The sequence below is a fragment of the Leptodactylus fuscus genome, chromosome 6, assembly GCF_031893055.1.
Source record: "Leptodactylus fuscus isolate aLepFus1 chromosome 6, aLepFus1.hap2, whole genome shotgun sequence".
NCBI classification, from domain to species: domain Eukaryota; kingdom Metazoa; phylum Chordata; class Amphibia; order Anura; family Leptodactylidae; genus Leptodactylus; species Leptodactylus fuscus.
The window spans coordinates 21,496,137-21,510,377 of NC_134270.1; positions in this window are offsets into that span (position 1 = coordinate 21,496,137).

Genomic DNA, 14,241 nt, shown 5'->3' on the forward strand with positions numbered 1-14,241 from the left:
AATGGTGATTTATCGTATGAGTTATCGCCTATCATTAATGGTCATCTATATCCACGTTAAGTGAGGGAGATCTGTTGGAAAGAGACAGAGGAGCCACATGGGAGAGGACATCCATGACATGGCCCTGATACTGAGCAGGAATTCATTCAGGTCCATCCCTACAATGGCTCCTCTCCGTTGTTGCAGCTCATGTACCTAAGAGACGTCATGGGGACATCTCTGCTCTTAAATCATTTTGGTGACAAGGCCGTACTCCTCAATAAAACCCTTGGCCAGTAAAGGACAGCGTACTGTAAGATGGGGGAGGAGAAGCAGGGATATGTGCCCATTGTGCTGGTCAGGCTATGTTGTAGGCTTGGTGACAACGTGAATGGATGCGGTAAAGGCTATAAATAGTGGTTGTCACCCAGTGTCTATTGCCCATACTGCTATCCTCCCATGGTGAGAGGGCACTGCCATTCAAGGGCCCGTGTCCACATGGTGGAGGACAAGCTCATATAGCAGTCAGGAGAGGAGAACCTTGCTTGCTTCTCGTAGGCTGGCTCAGTAGCTAGTTCATAGATATGCACACCAGTCAGACCCTAATAGTGGTGACCTAGATTTTAGGATGTCGCTGTCACATTCTTTGCATTAGTGGAAGTGCAGTCTTTGTAGATCCATCAATGTCACCTTCTGTTACTCACAACTAGCAAACAGTAAAGAACTCTGCAGGTAAAGGCACAGATGTCTCTGGTGTGTGACTCCATTCCCCGAATTGTGAAGAGCTCTGGTAGGCGACCTTCGAGGAAGTTGTTGGTGTTGGTGTGGCTGGGTGTCTGCTCCATATTGGCTTTCCAGATGGATATAGTACATCAGAGGACTGCGGCACTGTACATGGCAGGTTAGCGCCATATTGGTCCATGTGGCCAGACTCTGTTGACCGTCGGTTACAACTGTACCTTTGTTCATCACCACTAGAAATATTGCTAACAAAAATTGTCTGATGCATTTTTTTGCTACTCCAAAGGCTGAATGATGGTAAAAACTTGCCATTGTTTCTTGAAGAAATACATTGGATAGTCAATTGGTAAGGAGTGACCAATTTATGAAAGAATCTGAATTTTCACTTTACGTCATGAAGATAAGTGGATAACAGGGTAACCTAATGCTAAGACACCCCAGGAATCACCTGTAATATGTGGGTATCCAAATGCTACGTTTTCTTGAAACACTAGCAGAGGTCATTGGGTATATGAAAATAGGTTTCCTACACCACGTGACCCATTTCATCTAGAATTCCCCTTTAAGACATGGGATAATGTGCTGTTCTATTGGTGGCCTCGTTGGCAAGACAAACTCTATTGATGTATCACCTGTGGTGACATTGAAATAATTCAGATTTGTGATTCGATATTCCAGAATAAGGCTCTTTTTTATTCCATCTCAGGGAGCAGGTTATAAATATCTAACAATAAAATAAACTGATTGTCCAAAGATTTCTGGAGTCATTAAAAGTACGGAACATTGCGAACATAAAGACTCTGGCGCGTTCCTCCTCCACTTTCTGCTCTATAGCTATTTCTGGGCTGAGTGGGTGTCTTTAGTAATGAGATGCCTCAATGTTATTCCGGAATAATATTATGTGTAATCGCACTTTACGTACAATAAGCCAATGTCTCAAATATCAAATCTAGTTACATAGTGGAAAAAAAGACCAGAGTCCATCAAGTGCGGCCTGTATCCAATCTAGATATTTGGTCAAGAAAAACAAAAGTGAAATAAGAAGCAGCCTTTGTCCTGACCAATATTGCTTCCTTGGAGAAGGCAGCGGTTCCCTCCTGACCCAAGTCTTTATCATTTTGTTACCTTAATTTTTGACTTTCCAATTTTGACTGCGGAATATCAATCATATTACAGCTTAACTGCTCTTACTGTAAAGAAGCCTTCCATTTACTAACTATATTGCAGGGGTCAGTGACACTTGGATTGTGCAATAGATTACTACCATGTATAGAACATGGACTGAGCACTACTATAACTATAGGCATGTCCTTAGGCTTGGAAGCCATCTTCCCTGCCCCATCATTCATCGTCATACACTACTTTAGACTTTTTAACTAGGAGAGTGAATGTATCAAGGTGTATCTACAGAGATGTTTGTGACCAGAAACATTTTTAGAGTTTTTGGGGGGTACCTTTTGCCCATCAGTAAATTGCATTCAGCCCTATAGAGCTACATGCAAATATTAACTGATAGTTGTTTAAAAATTCCTAAAATATCATCAGTATTAAATTATTTTCCAGTAGTAGCTTCATGCCTAGTCCTTGTCCCCTATTGTTTCCATCCCGGGGCTCTGCCAGTGGTCTGCTGTCTAGCTCTTGTCCCTTATTGTTTCTGTCATGGGGCCCTGTCAGAGGTCTGCTGACTGGCTCTTGTCCCTTAATGTTTCTGTCCTGGGGTCCTTTCGGTGGTCTGCTGCTTGGCTCTTGTCCCTTATTGTTTCTGTCCTGGGGCGCTGTCACAGGTCTTCTGCCTGGCTATTGTTCTTTATTGTTTCTGTCCTGGGGTCCTGTCACGCTACTGGTGGTATGGGATCAGGAGTCCAGTCGTCGGGAAACACAGAGGAGGCTGGAGACGGCAGGTGGATGGCCCACAGGGGCTGAGGTAGTAGTCCAAGATCAGCTGAGTAAAGACCAGGTAGAAGTCTGTAGTCTTTCAAGGGCTGTAGTCAAGCTACGGTGAGCTTGCAAGTGAAGTTCCAAAGAACTGAAGAAGATCTCCAGCAAGGAGGTCTCCTGGGTGTTCAGGCTGTATCCGGAATAAACTGAACACAATACCAACACAAACAGGAAGTGTCAGAGTCACCTATATATAGCCAGTCCAATCAAGGTTAATACAGGGCGGGTTCCAATTATTAGCAGCAGCTGATGAGCCTCAGCATTAGGCTCCACACAGACGTCCAACAGGCCATTATTCCACAAGCCTGATAGCTCAGGTAGCAAGGAGACACCGGGCAAAACAGCAGGTCACAGGTTCAAATCCTGACAGGTCCTGTCAGTGGTCTGCTGCTTTATACCTTGTCCCTTATTGTTTCTGTCCTGGGGCCCTTTCAGTGGTCTACTGCCTTATACCTTGTCCCTTATTGTTTCTGTCCTGGGGCCCTATCAGAGGTCTGCTGCCTGGCTCATTCTTTGTTTCTGTCCTGGGGTCCTGTCGGTGGTCTGCTGCCTGGCTCTTGTTCTTTGTTTCTGTCCTGGGGTCCTGTCGGTGGTCTGCTGCTTGGCTCTTGTTTCTGACTGTTTCTGTCCCAGGGTTCTGTCGGTGGTCCGCTGCCTGGCTCTTGCCTTCAACTACTGTAGGTCTCAGGGATGCACCTGTGGGGCAGTATGAGTATGGGGTACACTGGGTTCGGCACTCTAGTGTCGCTATTACTTTCAGGGGCACTTTTGGTAAACAAATGGATAGACTATTATTGTTGAGGGCACTATGGGGACTGCTGCTTTGGTGCAGTTATTTTGCTGGTACTATAAGGGTGCTTTGCACTATTAGCACTGTTACTGTTGAGGGCAGGGTCAGACTGGCCCCCCGAGGAATCCCCCGCTGGGCCCCGAGCCCCGACTGTTAATTCCTCATTTAGCCACTGCAGATGCATTGGTCGGGGGCCCAAACAGGATCCTGAGCAATGCATTTGCCTCAACACACAGGGGAACCCATTAGCTGATGCAGAAGCTGTACATGGTGTTCTCCTGATATATAGGGAAAGTATATATATAGGAGGACACCATGTGCAGCTTCAGCATGAGCTAATGGCCCTTGTAATGACCCCTCACTTATCTGCAATAGCTATCGCTGCTTTCTTCCCTGTCCATGCTGCCTGAACTTTTCCCCTCCCCCTCATAAACTATTGCCTCATCTCTCACATCGGAGCGTGTGGAGAAGACAGGGACAGTCTTCTCCGATGCTTCGTTTCTGACAAAGGTGAGTATATTCTTTTGGTAAAATATGTATGTTTAATATGTATATATGTGTGTACATTTGTTTAAAGTATGTGTCTTGTATACCGTGTGAGTACTGTATGTTTGTATACAGGTATGTGTGAGTATATACAGTATGCTATAATAATGTGTATGTGTGAGTGTATGTATATATGTGAGTATATATAGTATTCATATATATTCATTAGAGATGAGCGAACGCTGTTTGTATCAGCCGTTCCGAACAGCACGCTCCCATAGAAATGAATGGAAGCACCTGGCACGTACACTTTGCCGGCGGCCGGTCGCTGTGCCAGGTGCTTCCATTCATTTCTATGGGAGCGTGCTGTTCGGAACGGCTGATCCGAACAGTGTTCGCTTATCTCTAATATTCATATAAGTATATATATGACTTGTATATGGTATATGAATGTATATAAATGTATATGTGTGAGTATATATGCTACGGTATAATAATGTATATGTGAGAGTATATATGGTATATGTATAAGGCCTGGTTCACATCTGCATTCGGTAATCCGTTCAGTGAGTCCGCATGGGGACCCCCAGAACGGATTGCCGAAAGCATTAGCAAACGGTGTGCAGTGAAAACACACGGACCCCATAGACTATAATAGGGTCCGTGTGCTTTCCGTGTGGTCTCCACATGAATCCTGTGGACAGAAAAGTAGATCATGAAGTACTTTTCTGTCTGCATGTTCCCTGCGGACACCGCACAGAAAGCACATGGACCCCATTATAGTCTATGAGGTCAGTGTGCTTTCACTGCACACCATTTGCTAATGCGTTCGGTAGTCTGTTTGGGCGGGTCCCAATGTGGACTCCCCGAACGGCCTGAGTGTGTAGGTATATAGTGTATGCAATCCCATCCACACATTGCAGAAAAATACACACAGCAGACACACTGCAATTTCTAAAACTGTTGTAGTTTTGGAAATCGCAGAATGTCACTTATACCTACAGAAACACCGGCAGTATCCCTATAGGTATAAAGGAAGAAGAGTCTGCAGAGGAAACCTCTGTGGAGCTTCTGCAGTAAGCAGTGTGAGAAAAACTGATGCGTTGCCGCCGGAATTTTTCCCACAACACTTTTTTTTTTGCTGTGGGATGCTACATGGGGCCTTAGTCTTAGTGTCTATTCACACGGAGGAAAATGGTGCTGAATTTGGTGCTGAATTTCAGCGCTGAAAAAAGTCTTCAGTTGATTTTAATGGGTTCCTTTTTCCCATGGAAGTCCATGGGAGGCTTTTTTTTCAGCGCTGAAATTCCACACCAAATTCCTCACCATTTTCCTCTGTGTGACTGCACCCTTAGGGTGCATTCAGACTACGTAACGCCGGGCGTGTATGAGAGCCGTACACGCCGGCATTACGGCAGACTGCCGAACACTTCCCATTCACTTCAATGGGAGCGCTCGTAAACGCCGCTGTTACGAGCGCTCCCATTGAAGTGAATGGGAAGTGTTCGGCAGTCTGCCGTAATGCCGGCGTGTACGGCTCTCATACACGCCCGGCGTTACGTAGTCTGAATGCACCCTTACAGTGTAGTACACAGTATATTGTTAGGCCTTACAGTGTAGTACACAGTATATTGAGATGATCAGGATGAGGCCCAACAGCGAGACTCAGCTAAAAACCCTGTGGAAAAAAATAGCGGTGAATCACAAAGTATTTTTTCCACAATATTTTACATTGCGTTTTTGATGCATTTTCCCCGCACTTTCTCCCGATTGCGTAACTGAAAGTAACCGGCCATGTTTTTTGAAGCGCACACATTTTAGAGTTTGCGGCTGTTCCACATCTTTTTATTTCCTGCAACGTGTGGATGAGGTAAATTTAATTAACCCTGGACAACCCCTTTAATATGTCCCACACAGTTTAACTTCCCCCTTCCGCACAGGATGTTCACCCCATCACTGCTCCCACACAATATAATGGCCCCATCACTGTTCCTCCTACATTATGGGGGACCAGTGAAGTGGCCATACAAGATTTGGTGCAGACAACCCCTTAACCCCTTAAGGACCAGGCCATTTTTTGGTTTCGCATTTTCGTTTTTCCCTCCTCACATTTCAAGAGCCATAACTTTTTCATTTTTCAGTTCACAGAGTCACATGATGGCTTATTGTTTGCGGGACAAATTGTACTTTGTAATGGCACCATTCAATATGCTGTGCAATGTACTGGGAAGCTGGAAAAAAATTCAGAATGAGGTGCAATTGGAGAAAAAATGCATTTGCGCCATTTTCTTATGGGTTTAATTTTTACAGCGTTCACTGTTTGGTACAAATGACATGTTACCTGTGTTCTACGTGTCAGTACGAACGCGGTGATACCAAATTTATATAGTATTTGAAATGTTTTGATACTTTTAAAAAAATGATAAACTTTGCAAAATAGAAAAAATTTTTTGTGTCATCATGTTCTAACACCTGTAACTTTTTCATATTTCCATGTATGGAGCTGGTTGTGGTGTCTTTTTATGCGGGACAAGATGACGTTTCTATTGATACCATTTGGGGAAAGATCTGATGGTTTGATCACTTTTTATTCAATTTTTTATAGGAGGCAAAGTGTTGAAAAAAACGCTTTTTGGCTGTTTTTATTTTTTTTGCCGCTACGCCGTTCGCAGTACGGGATAAATGTTTTAATATTCTAATAGTTCGGGCATTTTGGAGCGCGGGGATACCTAATATGTTTATGTTTAATGTTCTTTAATTACTTTTATAGCTAATCTAGGGAAAGGGGGGTGATTTGAACTTTTATATTTTTTTTTATTTTTTTAATACTTTTAAAAACTTTTTTTTTTCTTCTGTTACATTTATGATCAGACCCCTTAGGTACCTTGAAACCTAGGGAGTCTGATCGCTCATACTATTCACTGCAATACTACAGTATTGCAGTGAATAGGAAAATCGCAGCACTTCTATTAGACGATGCCTCTGGCATCGTCTAATAGATCTAGTGCAGAGACAAGCCTGGAAGCCTTCAATAGGCTTCCGGCTGTCATAGCAACCGATCACCGCCCTCATGTGACGTTCAGGAGGGCGGCGATCGGGGAAACATGGCGGCGCCCATGCCGCCTGCGCTGTTTACACGCTGCGGTCGCGTTTGACCGCAGTGTGTAAAGGGTTAACAGCAGCGATCGGCTCGGGCACCGACCGCTGCTGTTATTGGCAGGTCCTGGCTGTATTATACAGCCGGCATCTGCCGTGTATGGAGCGAGCTCAGCGTGTGAGCTCGCTCCATACATCCCCATGCGACCCATGACGTACAGTTACGTCAAGGGTCGCTAAGGGGTTAAAAGAGGTTGTCTATAAACAGGAGTTATCACTGTAGCAGCCACCAGGGAGGTGCAAAAAAAAAAAGTATACTGACCTGTCCCCAGCACCCCGTTGTTCTCTGCCTGTATCTGTTCAGTCTCATGGCGACAACTCACTTCTGGAAATCCTGTACCTAATTGGTCTCAGCGATCACATGAGGTGCAGGACTCCCAGCAAGGAGGTGCCGGCACGAGACTGAACAGACACTGGCGGCGGACAACGGAGACAGGTGAGTATGCTTTTTTACTTGTTTTTTATTTTACACCTCCCGTCCGGCACATGAGTTGCTCCAATTCCTGGACAAACACTTTAAAGTATTTATCCATGTTTCTAATATTGATGGTCTGTCCTTAGGATAGGCCATCAATATTACATCTGCGATGATACAACAGCCAGGACCTCTGCAGATCAGCTTTTCCAGGACACTGCAGCTACAGGTAATGGTAACTTTTCTAGGAGCCATGCTGTTCACTTGCCATACAAGGTGTAGTAGTAGGTTTAGGTAATGCAGTGGTGTACATGGTATAGTGCGTGAGCAGCATGGCTCCAGACATGTTATTACCTTTAGCCGTCATGTCTCGGTACCGCTGATCTGCAGGGTTCTGGCGGTGGGCCCCTAGAAACAATTCCACTGGTGAGCCCTAGACAACCCAGTCCTACCCTGGTTGAGGGCACTATGGGTGACACATTGATTTTGGGGTAAAGGGTGGCCATTATTATTGGTGCTTCCAGACACTAAATGGACATGCTGGAACAAGAAGGGCAATATCTGCTGAGTGCAATTCTTCATGGTTGGCACTGTGCGGCTCTTTTTTGGGGTCACTATCTATTAGGGCATGTTTAGCTTTCCTCCTTTAAATAGGCCTTGTAGGATTGCTTCTCCGCTAACAAGCTGCCAGTAATGGTGGAGCCATGGCATTCACTAGCTCAGTCCTTTACAGACCATCTAATAGTCTGTAGGAAGCTTTGCTGGGCAGTTGACCCCTTACCTCCCAGACCCCTATGTGCCTGCACAGGCTGCACATATGGTATGCCCGCCCCTGATCCAAGTAAGTATTGGACCTTGCACATCCCTGGTAATGAGATTATTAGTTATCCTTGGATCTCACAGCATATAGGTAAGAATGAGGCAAGTAGATTAGAGGTCAGGACTGCGCAGTGTAGGCCAAGGAGTCTTAAGGCTTAGTAACACTCAGAGATCTCTTATATGCTGCTAGATTCATTAATATTAGTCTCCTATGTATATATGTTAATCTTATAGTAGCATATTCATCCCCTATATCTGAGCATATTTACATATAAATAAATATATATATATTACTCATTGGCAAAAAACCAAGTAACTCAGAAATGTCGGATTGTGCTATTGTAAAACGCAGTGTTTTTTACCATGGTGTTTCCGGGGCTGCAAAATCACAACATTTACGCTATGTGGGGCGCTGGCCTAAAAGTGCTTCCCTCACTGCCCTATAAAAGGGATTGTGAGAGAGCTCATTCACCACTACAAATACTTTCTTACTTCACGTTGACAGCCATCGAGAGAGGACACATCACTGGAGTGAGATAAGCTGAGTGACCATTTCACCATCCTCTAGTCTGTGCCTTAGCTGTTAGGAGGATTTGGGAGCAATGGTTTACATGAGGGCGGGCACACATGGCAAGCAGACGTCAGAATGCCCAGACAGATCAGCAGTATTGTTTGACCTGCCGACAACCAGGAGCAGCTCCCACAGTCTCTTTATCTACTATACAGACACCTTCATTACACACTCCATCTCCGCCATATCCATTTCCAAGCACTTAGAAGGAAATTTGGTGTTGCGTCACTCAATATGTCTCCTTCCCTTGACAGTCACTCAATATATCTTCTGCCATTGTCAGTCACGCAATATGTGTCCTGCCATTAACTGTCAGCCACCATTGCTCTGGTTTGCAGTGGTATTGTGAACAAGAAACCCGGACAGCTACGGACCGGACCGTATCGTCTTCAGTGATGAATCCAGATTCTGCGACTGCAACCAGGCCCGAAGAGGTTCGGGGCCCACGACCAGCTGGAAATGGCCGGGGCCCTGGCCCACCATGACAGTAATGTTAATGGGCTTGACTGGGACCCTTTCCATTAAATGCCAGCCAGGGGAGAAGTATAAAAATATACTTCTACTCACTCTGGGGCTATTTCATGCAGTAGATACTAGTGGGCTAAAGGACCTTTGATTACGTCATTTGTGAGCTATTCTGAATCGTACAGGACAGTGTGGTGTTACAATGGAAGAGGAATCTGCTGAGAATTTAGACTGATGTAAGGTAAGGAGGAGAGAAGAGAACATGTGTGAGACCAAGAGGGGGACATGGGGGTGCAGGCTGTGTGTGAGCAAGGTGGGGGAATGGGGGTGCACGCTGTGTGTGAGCAAGAGAGTGGCATAGGGGTGCAGGCTGTGTGTAGGCAAGAGGGGGTGTATGGGTGTGCGGGCTGTGTGTGAGCAAGAGGGTGGCAAAGGGGTGCAGGCTGTGTGTGGGCAAGAGGGGGGAGTGGGGGTTCAGGTTCTGGGGGCCACTGTGAGCACATAATATTGTGTGGGGTCCACTGTGAGCACATAATACTGTGTGAGGACCACTGTGAGCACATAATACTGTGTGGGGTCCACTGTGAGCACATAATACTGTGTGGGGTCCACTGTGAGCACATAATACTGTGTGAGGACCACTGTGAGCACATAATACTGTGTGGGGTCCACTGTGAGCACATAATACTGTGTGGGGTCCACTGTGAGCACATAATACTGTGTGGGGGACACTGAGCATATAATACTGTGTGGGGGCCACTATGAGCACATAATACTGTGTGGGGGCCACTATGGAGCACGTTATACTGTGTGGGGGCCACTGTCAGCACATAATCCTGTGTGGGGGCCACTGCGGATCATGTAATCTGTCCCAGTATGGTTTACATGCCGGTGCTGCGCTGCTCAGACTGCTGTGCCTGACCTCCTTCCCTCTGAAAATTAACCGCCCCGGTGTAAAATACCTCAACAAAATCCACACGGAACCAAGTATGGTTTTAAGTGGGTTGACCACAGCTTTATTTATAAATGTATTAACATAGTTAACCAAAATGAACAACGATTCTTCATCCGTGACGGACTCCCGAACAGCCTGCTGGAGGACAACGGGCACCCTCAAACCAGCTCATCTCGCCACGGAATGTGGCGCAATCCCGCCTGGCTGTGACGACAAAGAAAATTAGAACAAAACACAAAACTAGAAATAAAACCAAGTGCCGCAGGGGCAAGGCGTTTCCTCATGTGGGACTGGACAAAGGGTAAGAGACCTGAACCCCACGTGCCCCCGATTTATATAAAGTTTACTAATCATAAGAAGTGACATCATATCACAAACACGGGGCGGGTTAGATTAAAAAACCCATCTCCATAGCAGTCCTAGCATAGCAGTCCTAGCCCTTTTTCTTAGGCAGTGCAAGGGCTGCTACTCACCATATTCTTCATAGCTGCTGTTGTGGATACTAAAACTTTATCCCTTTTAAGTATTTGAGATACTGCTTCAGCGCCCGTAAGCACCATTATCAAGCATTCGCTCTATGAAGGGGGTAGGAGGCCCTCGACAAAAGTTCCTGGTCCTACCTTTGTGGTGAAGCAAAACACTGCCCCCTGCTGGTATGATGATGTAGGGAGCCATCACAGTAGTAATGGAAGGGATACTAACAGTGCAGTGATATGTACACGACATCCTGCAGCCACGTGTGTTGTCTCTCTTGGCAGGATGGACAACTGGAATTTTCCATCAGGATAATGCAAGCCCATACATACAAGGGTTTCCCAGGAATGTCCTCCAGATTACCACACTTCCTTGACCTGCCCGGTCACCATATTTTTCACCAATTGAGTATTTAATGGACCAGCTGTGACACCAGATTCACCAACTTATGAGGCTCAACTGCAAGATCTGAAGGTTAGTGTGTTGCATGATACCATTATAGAACCTGTATACCTCCATGTCCTGCTGTATCTCATCTACCTCCAGGAGCTTTTCTGATCTTCAATTCTAAATCCATAGGCATTGATGTGGAGTTGACCCCCTTGTCTTCCGCTCTTCCGGAAGGCTTTCTACAAGGTTTTGGAGGTGTCTGTGACACTGATGTGGGACAATGAGCTGGACCCGGTTCATCATCTCCATTCACCTCATCCATTGGGTGTTGGATGGGGTTGAGAACAGTCACGTTATTCCACACACCCCCAACCATTCCTTTACCTTGCTTTGTACATCGGGGCACAGTCAACGGTCACGCTGGAAGAGAAAAGAAGCCGCCTCCAAATTGTTAATACAGAGACAGAAACAACAACTGTCCAAAATGTGTGGTATCCTGTAGCATAAAGATTTCTCTTCAGAGGAACTAGGAGGCCTAGGCCGATATCTGGACACCACCCCATAGCCTTAGCCCTCGTCCACCAAACTTTACAGCCAACACAATGCAGTCAGACAGGTGACATCATTTTGGCTGCAGAGTGAACGCTGTAAATATAAAGTCTGTAAGAAAGTCGCACAAATGCATTTTTTCTCCAATTCCACCCTATTCTGAATTTTTTTCCACCTTCGCAGTACATTGTAGAGAATAATAAATGCTGCCATTATGAAGAACAATTTATCCCACAAACATCAAGCCCTCATATGGCTTAAAAAATAAAAAAAGTTATGGGGTTTGGGAAGCAGGCAGTCAAAAATAAAAAAAATGTCACTGGCAGGAAGGGGTTAATATCCTATATGGGTATGTATAAGTGCCCTATCCTACTAATATTATAAATGTGAAAGTTTGTGTGTTTGGATGTTTGTGAGTTTGGATGTTTGTTCCTCAATCACGCTAAAACGCCTGGACGGATTTGCGTGCAATTTTCCACAAACATAGTTTTCCCTTAGGATTGAGTCGCAGGCTACTTTTGGTGCCACTAAACAACATGGCTTCCTAGCAGGAGACTCACAAAAGCAGGACTCCTAGCCCCAGCTATAGACTCGCACACACTGCCTGGCATTTCCTGCCTCAACCTGCCTGCACACTCCTTACTGTCACCTCAGGAGTAGCCCTCACTCTACTCACTCACATTTTACATATAGCTTTCCACTATATAACAGATCACATTGTCTGTATCATGACATACACAATACAACACATCACATTGTCTGACACAATACAACACATCACATTGTCTGACAATACAACACATCACATTGTCTGTATCACGACATACACAATACAACACATCACATTGTCTGACACAATACAACACATCACCTTGTCTGTATCACGAAATACACAATACAACACATCACATTGTCTGTATCACGACATACACAATACAACACATCACATTGTCTGTATCACGACATACACAATACAACACATCACATTGTCTGTATCACGACATACACAATACAACACATCACATTGTCTGTATCACGACATACACAATATAACACATCACATTGTCTGTATCACTAGATACACAATATAACACATCACATCACATTTGCTAGCCCACCAAACCTTTTAAAGCACTTTTACAGTTTCACACGTCTGTGTCCGCCCAATTCTCCAATCACCGCAGACGAAGTCGCGGGTAAAAGCTAGTATGTATATATTTATTTATTTATACCCTCCATCTGTATGTACTAGTGTATCTGTATGTATGGTATATATTAGTACCATATATTACTTATAGCATACCTCCCAACCGTCCCGATTTCCGCGGGACAGTCCCGATTTGGGTGACATGTCCCGCGGTCCCGGTTGGAGGGAGGTATGTCCCGATTTCAACTCAGATCTGCGTCCAGAGGACGCAGATCTGAGTTGAACACACATGCGGCTGAAGGAAGGAGCTGACACAGGTCAGCTCCTCGCTTCGCCGCTGCCCGCCTCTCTCCCTGACACACGCGGCTGAAGCTACTCACGTGCTCGCTTCGCCGCTGCGTCTCTCTCTCTCGCTGACACATGCGGCTGAAGCCGCGATGTACAAGACGCGATGTACAAGCCAGGAGCCGGTGGCAGCAGCGAAGCGAGGAGCTGACACAGGTCAGCTCCTCGCTTCAGCCGCATGTGTCAGCGAGAGAGAGAGACGCAGCGGCGAAGCGAGCACGTGAGCAGCTTCAGCCGCGTGTGTCAGGGAGAGAGGCGGGCGGGGCAGAGAGCGGCGAGGGAGCGGAGGAGAAGGTAAGTTTAATGTGGAGGTGGAACGTGAATCTGGGGGCAGATGAAGGAGAGGACGGCATGGCACTGGGGGCAGAGATGGAGAGGACATGAATCTGGAGGCAGAGATGGGGGACATGAATCTGGGGGCAGAGATGGAGGGACAGGAATCTGGGGGCAGAGATGTGGGACATGAATCTGGGGGCAGAGATGGAGGGGACATGAATCTGGGGGAAGAGATGGAGGGACATGAATCTGTAGACAGAGATGGGGGGACATGAATCTGGGGGCAGAGATGGAGGGACATGAATCTGGGGGAAGAGATGGAGTGGACATGAAACTGGGGGCAGAGATGGAGGGACAGGAATCTGGGGGCAGAGATGGAGGGACAGGAATCTGGGGGCAGAGATGTGGGACATGAATCTGGGGGCAGAGATGGAGGGACATGAATCTGGGGGCAGAGATGTGGGACATGAATCTGGGGGCAGAGATGGAGGGGACATGAATCTGGGGGCAGAGATGGAGGGGACATGAATCTGGGGGCAGAGATGGAGGGGACATGAATCTGGGGGCAGAGATGGAGGGGACATGAATCTGGGGCAGATATGGAGGGACATGAATCTGTAGACAGAGATGTGGGGACATGAATCTGGGGGCAGAGATGTGGGGACATGAATCTGGGGGCAGCGATGGAGTGGACATGAAACTGGGGGCAGAGATGGGGGACATGAATCTGGGGGCAGAGATGGAG